The 11,410-nt window shown below is 40.7% G+C and overlaps 1 long non-coding RNA gene across 1 annotated transcript; it reads right to left on the bottom strand.

The window, feature by feature from the left end:
- Window positions 1–7,491: 7,491 nt before the first annotated feature.
- Window positions 7,492–9,726, bottom strand: LOC124866671. Its single transcript, XR_007037874.1, has 3 exons — window positions 9,353–9,726; window positions 7,645–7,801; window positions 7,492–7,566 (listed from the first exon to the last, which is right to left on the bottom strand). It is a non-coding gene; the product is annotated as an uncharacterized LOC124866671 (long non-coding RNA).
- Between the last annotated feature and the right edge of the window lie 1,684 nt (window positions 9,727–11,410).

Raw genomic sequence — 11,410 nt, 5'->3', positions numbered from 1 at the left:
TACCTCCAGCCACTGCCCTCACACAAACAACACTAACTGCAGCCCTAACCCACCACAAACCACAGACATTAAAGACAATTCTATTAAGCAACCATTTGAGATCCCATTAGAGTTTGGTGGGCTGGAGGTTTTGGTTTATGAGACGTGGGAGAGTTGATGTATTACTTTACTTGTTGTAATTGACAGGATGATATCACATCTCCTGGGTCATGACTGTGCCTGCAGTTTGACTAATTTAAGGCCAGATGTTAAATGTCACTGAATGACGTTGTTTTCTAAGTTTATTAGGACTGGTAATGTTGATACATGCGTAAAAAATTTAGAGATAAGCTTTTCTGACGTAATGTAGTAAAGCCAGATCTAAAAATTACCCACTTCTTCAATCTTTCACTGCTCTTCACTTCTCAGTCAAACAACTGCTCAGCAGCTGCAAAAGTATGCTAATCATTTTCAGTACCAGTTTAAGGCAGGGTTAGGTTATAAAACAATGTCTGAAGCTTTGAACATCTCATGGAGCTCTGTTCAATCCATTATTTGAAAATGGAAAAAATATAACACTCAAACAAACCAAACAAGACACTCTCCGTCCACCTACACTGAGAGGACAGGCAAGGAGAACATTAATCAGAGAAGCAGCTGAGAAGCTCATGGTAACTCTGAAGAGGATGAGATCCACAGCTCAGGTGGGAGAACTTATTGACAGGACAACTTTTATTAGAGCTATCCACGAATCTGGCTTTTATTGAAGAGTGGCAGAAAAACAATTGTTGAAAGAAAGCCATAAGGGGTCTGATTTGCCGCAATCCATGAGAAGACACGTGTGGAAGAAAGTGCTGAAATGTAACCTTTTGACTTACATGCAAAACGTTGTGTAGAGGATAACTAACACTCCAAATAAACCAAAACACAGCATTCATACTGTGCAACCTGGTGGTTGTAGCATCATCCTGTTGGGATGCAGCCACCACCATCCATCTTCCTATAAATCACTGTGTTGGAAGGACGGATTTAGTTAAATACAGGGAATTTCCAAAATAAAACCTGTTAACGACTTAAGACCAGGGTAGAGGTTCACCTTCCACCCAGATGGTATTAAAAATACAGCCAGAGCTACAATGGAATCGTTTAGCACACAGCCAATCCAAGTGTCAGAATGGCCCAGTCAGTCTACGACTACTTTCAGTAAAGAATCTGTGGCAAGCCTTGAAAATGATTGTTCACAGGTGGTCTCAATCCAATCTAGCTGAGCTTGAGCTGTTTTGCAAAGAAGAATAGGCAAAACTTCAATCTCTAGACGTACAAAGCTAGTAGAGACATACCCTGAAAGATCCCCTTAATTGCACCAAAAAGTAGTCCTATAAAACTAGGCATACTTCTAGTCAATCCCTAAAAAACAAGGTTATCATTTAGTGTTTCAATTAAACCAAATCCGATCTTGGACACTGAAACAAATATGTAACAACACTCAACTAGCAAAACAACAGACCACATCTAGAAGCACAAAATCAGCATCACACTTTTTGAAAAACTCTACACAGTAATTTGCAGAGCGCTAAATACATTTCTCTACCTTAGACCCAAAACACATCATGTTCCTGCTTTGCCTTTCAACGTACTCACCTTTCAGATGACCTACCCAATGAACCCACTGCTTAAACACATCCACCTACTGTCCAGACATGTAAGAGCCAGATTTAAAATCAAGAAAAGAAAAATGTGTAAAGCCAATTATCCATATGACAAACCATGGAATGATGCTTAGGGCGGCTGGACTGAGAGTTCATAAGGATCTCACATACACAGGTTCCAGTCATTTATGCATTCTGTGAACACTACTTTCTCCCTCTAATGCAGCAATCAGCAGCATCTTTCATCAGCACCCGATCCTGTATCATTTTGCAGTAGAACACAGTTTCTATTGGTCTAAAAGATTGAGGGTTATGAATTCAAAGGCACAAAGGCCCCCATACTCTCTGGGGGAACATGAAAAAGCAATTCAAAGGTCTTGTGCAATACAACTGGAATTCAATCCCATACTGTCACTGATCACTGTTTTCAGATCATCAGACCTCTCAATCAACACTGAACCCTCAAAAAGCATCAAGTACAATTGAAGCAACTTAACTGAGTGCTGCTGACTGTAGCAGAAATTCAGAGAGTGAAATATCTGTGGCCCGCGCAAGCCATTTATTCTTCACTTTACTGCATCATTGTAAACTGCCCACATCAGAGATTATGCCTATACCCGAGGGCGCAGCCAGGAATTTTGGGCCCCATGACAAAAAAATCTAATTCAGCCCTCGGTGCAGCTACTGTCACCACATTTCTAGAATCTAACTGACCTATAAAAAGCTTTACATAACTAAGGCTTGCAACTGTCTCACATCCTGTAGTACAGTATTTACTGCTAGTAAATTGTATATGCAACCGTCTGCATATAGTATGCAAGTCGTTATTTGATGCAAGATTTAAAGTAGACATAACAAAATGTGCTAACAATCATATTTTACAGTCTCTATGTATATGGCATTGTGAAAATTCAAACTGAAAATATCTCTTAATAATTCTGGAAAGAATAATAAAACAGAGAAACTGAAATATACAATTTTAATTGTATAACATATATAAATTTATAACGTATAACATGTGTAACTTTGCATAACTTTTCAATCAAAATAAATTAAAATATATTAACATAATCTTAAAATGCCAGATCAGTGCAAAGAACTCCTGGAAACACAAACGTTTCTCTGAATTATGCCATTTGAAAGCTATCACTGCCCTTGCTCAGTCTGAGTTTCCAAGAGCAGCACAGAGCCTCCTTGCTAGCAAATTCAATAAACAAGTCTTTGAAGTCTAGGTTTGTTTTTCGTTTTTCTCTTAACTTTTTTGAAAATCCGATTTTACTATTTTTCTAGGCAGCATGGTCATCACTTGTTCTTAACTTGTAGTGCATCTAATGAGTGTTGTGCTAATGCAGGAACATATATATATATATATATATATATATATATATATATATATATATATGCATGTGTGTATGAAACCTTTATATATAACCTTTGGGGCCCTTTTCAGTCAGGGTCCCTTGGAATTGTCCTAACTTTCCCCCTCATACTGTCTATAACGGTGATTTGTTTTCTACAGGGTGGGCCATTTAAATGGATACACCTTAATAAAATGGGAATGGTTGGTCATATTAACTTCCTGTTTGTGGCACATTAGTATATGTGAGGGGGGAAACTTTTCAAGATGGGTGGTAGCCATGGCGGCCATTTTGAAGTTGGCCATTTTGAATCCAACTTCTGTTATTTCAATAGGAAGAGGGTCATGTGACATATCCAACCTATTGGGAATTTCACAAGAAAAACAATGGTGTGCTTGGTTTCAACATAACTTTATTCTTTCATGAGTTATTTACAAGTTTATCTTTGTTTACAGCCATTGACATGTCGCCGAGGTTAACAAAGATAGTGGGGCCATTCTTCATCAATGGAAACCTCAAGGCCACTGGATATGCGAAATTGTTATATGATGATGTGTTTCCCTCTTTATGCACTGAAGCTGGCACGTTCCCTGACTTTTTCCAGCAAGATGATGCACCACCACATTATGGGTGTCAGGTCCGAGCATTCCTAGATGAACAGTTTCCTGGAAAGTGGATTGGTCGTCGTGGGCCAGTAGAATGGCCCCCAAGGTATTCCAATCTGACCCCCTTAGACTTTTATCTTTGGGGTCATCTGAAGGCAATTGTCTATGCTGTGAAGATACGAGATGTGCAGCACCTGAGACTACGGATACTGGAAGCCTCTGCTAGCATTTCTCCTGCAGTGTTGCTATCCATGTGTGAAGAGTGGGAGAAGAGGGTTGCATTGACAATCCAACACAATGGGCAGCACATTGAACACATTTTATAAGTGGTCAGAAACTTGTAAATAACTCATGAAAGAATACAGTTATGTTAAAACCAAGCACACCATTGTTTTTCTTGTGAAATTGCCAATAGGTTTGATGTGTCACATGACCCTCTTCCTATTGAAAAAAGAAAAGTTGGATTCAAAATGGCCGACTTCAAAATGGCCGCCATGGCCACCGCCCATCTTGAAAAGTTTCCCCCCTCACATATACTAATGTGCCACAAACAGGAAGTTAATATGACCAACCATTCCCATTTTATTAAGGTGTATCCATTTAAATGGCCCACACTGTACTTCAGTTGCTGCAAGTTTATTGCATTAACTAATTGTTTGCTTGTGTTTCCAGTTCTTACCGCAGTGAGAAAAATTATATATCTTTTATCTGTCCTCCATGTTGTCTGATCTGAATATATTGCAATAAATCTTTATCAGTCTGTAGCATTAATGTTGAGTAGTGTTGCTGAGCTTATTTTTGGACTTCCTCTGTATGAATCATTAATAGTAACCATGATCAAAGTCAAAGAGCCAAATGTGTGTTTAGCTATAACAAGACAAATGTCTAAGTAATGTCTGTTTGATATGATGCTAAAATAGCATAAAATATTTTATTTCCTTCACAAAGTGTTTTATATTTCAAAGGATTGGAAGTATTCTGCAAATTGGGTGAATATTTTTGGGGAAAAAAAGTTTAATTTAAAATTAATTACCTAATAAACCTCTGGGAAAAAAACAGCATCAGGAAGAGATTAGAGAAGCAACTGGAATCTTCTACTTACTTGTTTTTGCTTTCAGTCTTGCTTGAGTGAAGGTAGGTAGAGAAAGTGAAAGTACTTTTTTTTTCCATGTGAGACACCATTATCAAAAAGTACTTCAACTGTACATACAGGTTTGTGTGTGCAGGACCCTGCACGGATGGAGGGGCATTGGTCGATGATGTCTCCTTTCCCCATGGATATCCCCTGGGCCATGGGGGAATTTGGCCGAGCACCACTCTAATCTCCAGCTGGCTCCAGTAACCTGTTGTGACTACTGTCTGCTGTGGACAGAGCTCAAAATAAGAAAACTGGGTAGTATCCACCATTTAATGCATCAGCTTACTTCTCCCTGCACTGGGAAAAATAATCTACAGTGGAAGCTTGGTTTTTAAGAACCTCTGTCAAATGCAAAACTCTTTCTGTTTTCAGATTTCCCTCATTTTTGAACACTTACATAAAAATGTAAAGACATTCAGACACCAAAAAAAAAAAAGTTAAAATGGCCATATTACAAATATTACAATTGAATGGGGCTTTTTATTTACTCTTTTATTACTTTTACTTTCATGATATCAAGAGTGATGTCAAAAACAAAGACATCACGACTTTTAAGATCCAACAACAAATCATGGACTGCAGCGTGTTTAAATGAAAGCACCTAAAGACTGAACTGAAGGCTCACCAAGGGCCCATTTTTACCAAATCATTACTAGATTATGCACACACAGATTTATTTAAATACAAACACACATAAACACATTCACCATCTCCTGCACTGGTCCGATTAGTGGCCGGAACAATTACTGTTATCGTGTCATCTTAACAAAGCATTAGATAAGGAGTCAGACCTTCCCCTCGTCCTTATCACTGTTATCACCACACCCATGTGCACAAAACACACACACACACGCACACACACACACACACACACACACAAACTAGTTTCTTCAGTGATTCATCACTGACGTAATCTATTCATGAGCCCACGCTTACCATTGCAGTTGTATCCATAGCCTCAGTTCCTCCAACCCTGGTCATAAATCTTGGTTTTTACCATGATTAAGACCTACAGTGCTGGGGAAAATGTACTGGTACCCTTATAGATTTGATCTTTTGTTACTTCTTTCGTCACACTTCAAGGTATCTGATCTTCAAACAAAATGTAACACACATAATCTTAGCAAATCCAAAAAGCAGTTTTCATATGATTATTTAATTTAATTAGGTTAAAATGGCCAAGCAAACCAACCTGACTGTGAAAATGCAATTGGGGGCACCGGTGGCGTAGAAGCAGAGAGGGCGGCGCATACTGTATATGACGGCATTAGTCTTCGACGCAGCCTTCTGAGGTTCAATTCAGGAGCTTGGGACCTTTGCTACATGTTCTCCCTCCTTCTGTCTCTGTCCCTTTTCTGACTTATTACTGTAAACAAACACTACAATTACTTAAAAATCTTTAAAAAAGCAGTTACAACCTTAACTCAATAATTGGTTTTGTGACCCTTGGGGCTAACAACTGCCATCCAGTGTTTGCGATAACTTTCTAGGAGTCTTTTACATCCCTGCAAAGGAAACTGGGCCCACTCCTCTTTGTAGAATTGTTTAATCCAGAGTCACCAGAGGGTTTTCCCAGCATGAATGATCCACTTAAAGTCATGCCTTAGGACCGCTTTCAAAGACATGTCTGGAGCCAGTCAGGTGGACTTGCTGGTGTGCTTTGAATCATTGTCCCGCATAACTATTGAGCCCTTGAACTTAAGGTCACAAGCTGAGGGATGTACTTTCTCCTCTAGGATTTTTTTTCAGAGAGCAGAATTCATGGTTTTATGAACTACAGTCAGCTGTCCAGGTCTTGAAGCAGCAAAACATTTGCAGATTATCGCACTACCACTTCCATGTTTGACTAATTAGAGCACAGAATATCTTCATTGAGGTCTGGGGATCATCAAGATGTATTTTTGGCACATATAAGGACCTTTGGAGACCTTTTTCTTCAAATCCAAGATGGTTGCCTCAGCACTTTGCTCAATCACATTTTGTGCATTTTTGTTTTTTATTTCTGTATTCTGCAGCCACTTTCACGAGAGAGCATCAGAGAGTCCTGTCTGGGCAGTTCCTCTCCAGTCTTTTTTGAACCAGTTTTTCCAAGATCCTGGCTGGAAGAGCAGCAGCTCTGTGCGGGATTTACCGCAGGTGCAGGCAAGGTAAATGGGCAGGAAACTTTGTCAAACTCCATCAGCGGGGACAGCGCACTCCGCTCCCATCCATCCATCTGACTATTGTCCGCTCCCTAGTGAACAAAACGGACGAACTGCTCCTTCTCTGCACGAAGAACCCAGACTTCTGCCAATCTGCTGCAGTATGTTTCACCAAAACCTGGCTCAGTGAACACACCCCGGACAATGCATATCAGATACTCGGCGTCCAGCTGGTTTGTGCGGACCGCAGTGCTGAGCTCTAAAGGAAAAACAGGAGGTGTGATCTGCTTTTATATAGACGACGGCTTTTGCTCAGATGTTACACTGCTGCAGAAGACATATAGTCCTCACCTAGTCATTTTTCATAAAATAGTAAGCCATTTTATTCACAGAGGGAGTTTTCCTCATTCGTTCTGGTCAGAGTTTGCATCCCTCCATCCTGTACCTTTGAGGCAAAAAGACAGCTCAATGACCTGATAACAGCAGGGGAAAACATCCAGATTCTCTCATCATTGTTCTGGAGATTTTAACAGTGTGAATCTCTCTAATGAACTACCCGTCATAATGTTCAGCAGTTAGACTCTGACAGTGAGCACAGATAAGGAAGCAGGATGACAGGTTTAACAATCTTTATTGAAGAGCAGTGTAAATGGTTTGGCTGGTCATCACGGGGTCTGAGGACAATCGGACTGGGTACTACGGAAGAGAGTTGAGATGTTATAATCTTGACAGCGGATGGATGGTAAGTAATGTGTGGGTAGAGATAAAGCTTACTGTTCAAAGCTCCGGGGAAGGCAAGTCTTTCTGCTGAGGCTGAGTTGGGCAGGCATTGTGATTCTATGGGAAAAGCTGTATCTCTCTCTTTCACCTGGATCCTTTTCGGAAGGTGTTTCCAGCATGAGGGTGGGTTCTCTACCCACTCCTCTTCTCCCTGTACACAAATGACTGCACTTCAGTAGACCCGTCTGTAAATCTTCTGAAGTTTGCAGATGACACCACTGTCATTGGCCTTATCCAGGACAATTATGAGGCAGCACACAGAAAGGAGGCGGAAAGGCTGGTGCACTGGTGTGATCAAAACCACTTAGAGCTAAACAACCCGCTAAAGACCGTGGAGATGTCGGTGGATTTCTGAAGAACTTTTGACCGGTAGTATTTGTGTGCGTATACATGTATATATATATATATACAGTACAGACCAAAAGTTTGGACACACCTTCTCATTCAAAGAGTTTTCTTTATTTTCATGACTATGAATATTGTAGCTTCACACTGAAGGCATCAAAACTATGAATTAACACATGTGGAATTATATACTGAACAATAAAGTGTGAAACAACTGAAAATATGTCTTATATTCTAGGTTCTTCAAAGTAAAAACCATCAAGCACTACAAAGAAACTGGCTCACATGAGGACCGCCCCAGGAAAGGAAGACCAAGAGTCACCTCTGCTGCGGACGATAAGTTCATCCGAGTCACCAGCCTCAGAAATCGCAGGTTAACAGCAGCTCAGATTAGAGAACGGGTCAATGCCACACAGAGTTCTAGCAGCAGACACATCTCTAGAACAACTGTTAAGAGGAGACTGTGTGAATCAGGCCTTCATGGTAAAATAGCTGCTAAGAAACCACTGCTGAGGACAGGCAACAAGCAGAAGAGACTTGTTTGGGCTAAAGAACACAAGGAATGGACATTAGACCAGTGGAAATCTGTGCTTTGGTCTGATGAGTCCAAGTTTGAGATCTTTGGTTCCAACCACCGTGTCTTTGTGCGGCGCAGAAGAGGTGAACGGATGGACTCTACATGCCTGGTTCCCAGTGTGAAGCATGGAGGAGGGGGTGTCATGTTGTGGGGTGCTTTGCTGGTGACACTGTTGGGGATTTATTCAAAATTGAAGGCATACTGAACTAGCATGGCTACCACAGCATCTTGCAGCGGCATGCTATTCCATCCGGTTTGCGTTTAGTTGGACCATCATTTATTTTTCAACAGGACAATGACCCCAAACACACCTCCAGGCTGTGTAAGGGCTATTTGACCAAGAAGGAGAGTGATGGGGTGCTGCGCCAGATGACCTGGCCTCCACAGTCACCGGACCTGAACCCAATCGAGATGGTTTGGGGTGAGCTGGACCGCAGAGTGAAGGCAAAAGGGCCAACAAGTGCTAAGCATCTCTGGGAACTCCTTCAAGACTGTTGGAAAACTATTTCAGGTGACTACCTCTTGAAGCTCATCAACAGAATGCCAAGAGTGTGCGTAGCAGTAATCAAAGCAAAAGGTGGCTACTTTGAAGTACCTAGAATATAAGACATATTTTCAGTTGTTTTACACTTTTCTGTTCAGTATATAATTCCACATGTGTTAATTCATAGTTTTGATGACTTCAGTGTGAAGTTACAATATTCAACTTATGATATATATATATATATATGTTTTCTATACGATGTAAATCAAAGTTGATTCAGATTTTTTAGTCTTTACCTTGTAACTCTCCTACAGATGGAACTTGTCACACATCTTTTTATTGTTGAATCTTGAAGACCGACCTTAACTGAAGTGAGGCCAGCAGAGTTTTACATGTTGTTCTTGTCATGATGAGTGTTGAGGTAGGACCCAAATGCAGAACGTAGCAGATAGGATGAGAAGGATTTAATAAAGCACAAACTTACAGATTGACCAGGTACAGGAACTGCAGGTGAATAGCATAAGCAGGAAAATGACAGGAGTATGGACTCAGAAAGCAAACAGGGTAGCAGTCAGGTTAACAAACAAGAGGAACCAGTGGCAATGTTATGATTCTGGCACGTCTGCTCTACCCTGTCTCCCTGGCTGCAATCAGCAGATTAGATGCACCTGGTGGCTGCTGCAGTGTAGTGCAATCTGTGGAATGCCAAGCACCTGTGTCTTCCCTGATATATACTGACTCTGACAAGCAGACGGTGCCAGATTTTTGAAAGCCATTGTGTGAGTAGATATCCAGCGTTCCTTCCTGTCTGATCATTGTTCTTGACCTTGCCTTGCTTTTTGGATTTATGCCTCTGCCTGCTCCCTGTCGGACTATTTGGATTTTGGTTGTCGACCTTGTTTCCTGCATCTGGTTTATGCCTCTGCCTGCCCCTTGCCTGACGCCTCTTGTTCCGATCGTTGGCCCTGTTTCTGTCCTTGGATTATTGAGCCAGCCTAGCCCTCGGATTATTCAGCCTGGAGTCACTTCTTACTTGTGCTGTGGAGATCACCGCCTGCCACCCACTGAGGTTTCCCCTCTGGGTTTCAAGTTCCACTCAAGACAAAAGCAGGTTAGTGGCTTTTCTGATCCCTGCAAAATCTGGAGAGACTACAAGTCACTAATCCCTCTTTCTGCCTCAGTGATTCCTGGAAGCTGTGAGGAGTGTTACCTGTGTGACGTTTTCCTGTGTCTTAATAAACCTTTTAAACTTTCAGTACTGTGTCTGGCTGAATCTTGGGTCCACCTTTTTCTGATTCATAGCAGGCAAACAATGAAACCAGAGAGCTTAAATACTGAGGGAAGTGGAGTATGGACCAATGAACTCGGAGAGGAGTTAATCAGAAGGAACATGGAAAAGATGGTGACAAGGGCTGCAGGAAGACTGAGGGAGAGTACCTAATTAACCTGAATGAGCAGGCAGTGCTGCAAGAAAACAAGGACATGTCTACTGAACAGAAAAAGTAATCAGTAAAACTAACCTAGGGGACATAGTCAAGGGGAAACACGATCTATAAGAAAATATAAACTCAACACATCTAACACACGAATCCAGAAAGAAACAAAACTAAACAGAAGAAATCTCAATAAACCTAAATGAACAGAAAAGCACCTGGCTGAGCAGAAAGTAACCAAACACAAAAACCTAACAGACTGATGTGACAGTTCTGGGTATTATTGTGACTTCCTGGATGAGTCGTTGATGCACTCTTGGAGTAATTATGGTAGGCCGGCCACTCCTGACAAGGTTTATCACTGTTCTATGTTTTCTGCATTTTTTGAGAATGGTTTTCACATTGGTTCTCTGTAGTTCCAAAACCTTAGAAATGGTCTTGTAACCCTTTCCAATCTGCTTGATGTCTGTTGTTGAATTTCTTTAAATTATGAGGTGATATGTTGTGTTTTGAGATCTTTTAGCCTAATTCACATCAGAAGGACAGAAACGTTCTAATTCTTGTAGGGTTCTTTTTCTTTTATTGTAGGGTGAGGGTTGGCTTGGGTAGCTTTTTATTTTTCCTTTAATAAATACAATTATCATTTGAAAGCTGCATTTTGTACTCTGGTTATATTTGTGTAAAAATATAAATCTGTTTGTTGATCTGATCTGCAATATTTAAAGTTAACAATTCAGAAAAAAACAGAAATTCAAAAGAAGGCAAATACTTATTCACAGCACTCTTTAAGGGAGTAGTGCCCTGCATTTTCTGTCATCAATTTATACTGAATCACTAATTCCAGTGTCTCAAAAATACAGATATAGTGAGAAGTAGCCTACACAAGTAGTCTCAGACTCACCAAATCCAAGCACATAAATA

The sequence above is a fragment of the Girardinichthys multiradiatus genome, chromosome 4 (assembly GCF_021462225.1).
Source record: "Girardinichthys multiradiatus isolate DD_20200921_A chromosome 4, DD_fGirMul_XY1, whole genome shotgun sequence".
Lineage (NCBI taxonomy): Eukaryota > Metazoa > Chordata > Actinopteri > Cyprinodontiformes > Goodeidae > Girardinichthys > Girardinichthys multiradiatus.
Note: the sequence above shows the minus strand (reverse complement) of the source record. Positions and strands in the feature narration are given on the sequence as shown.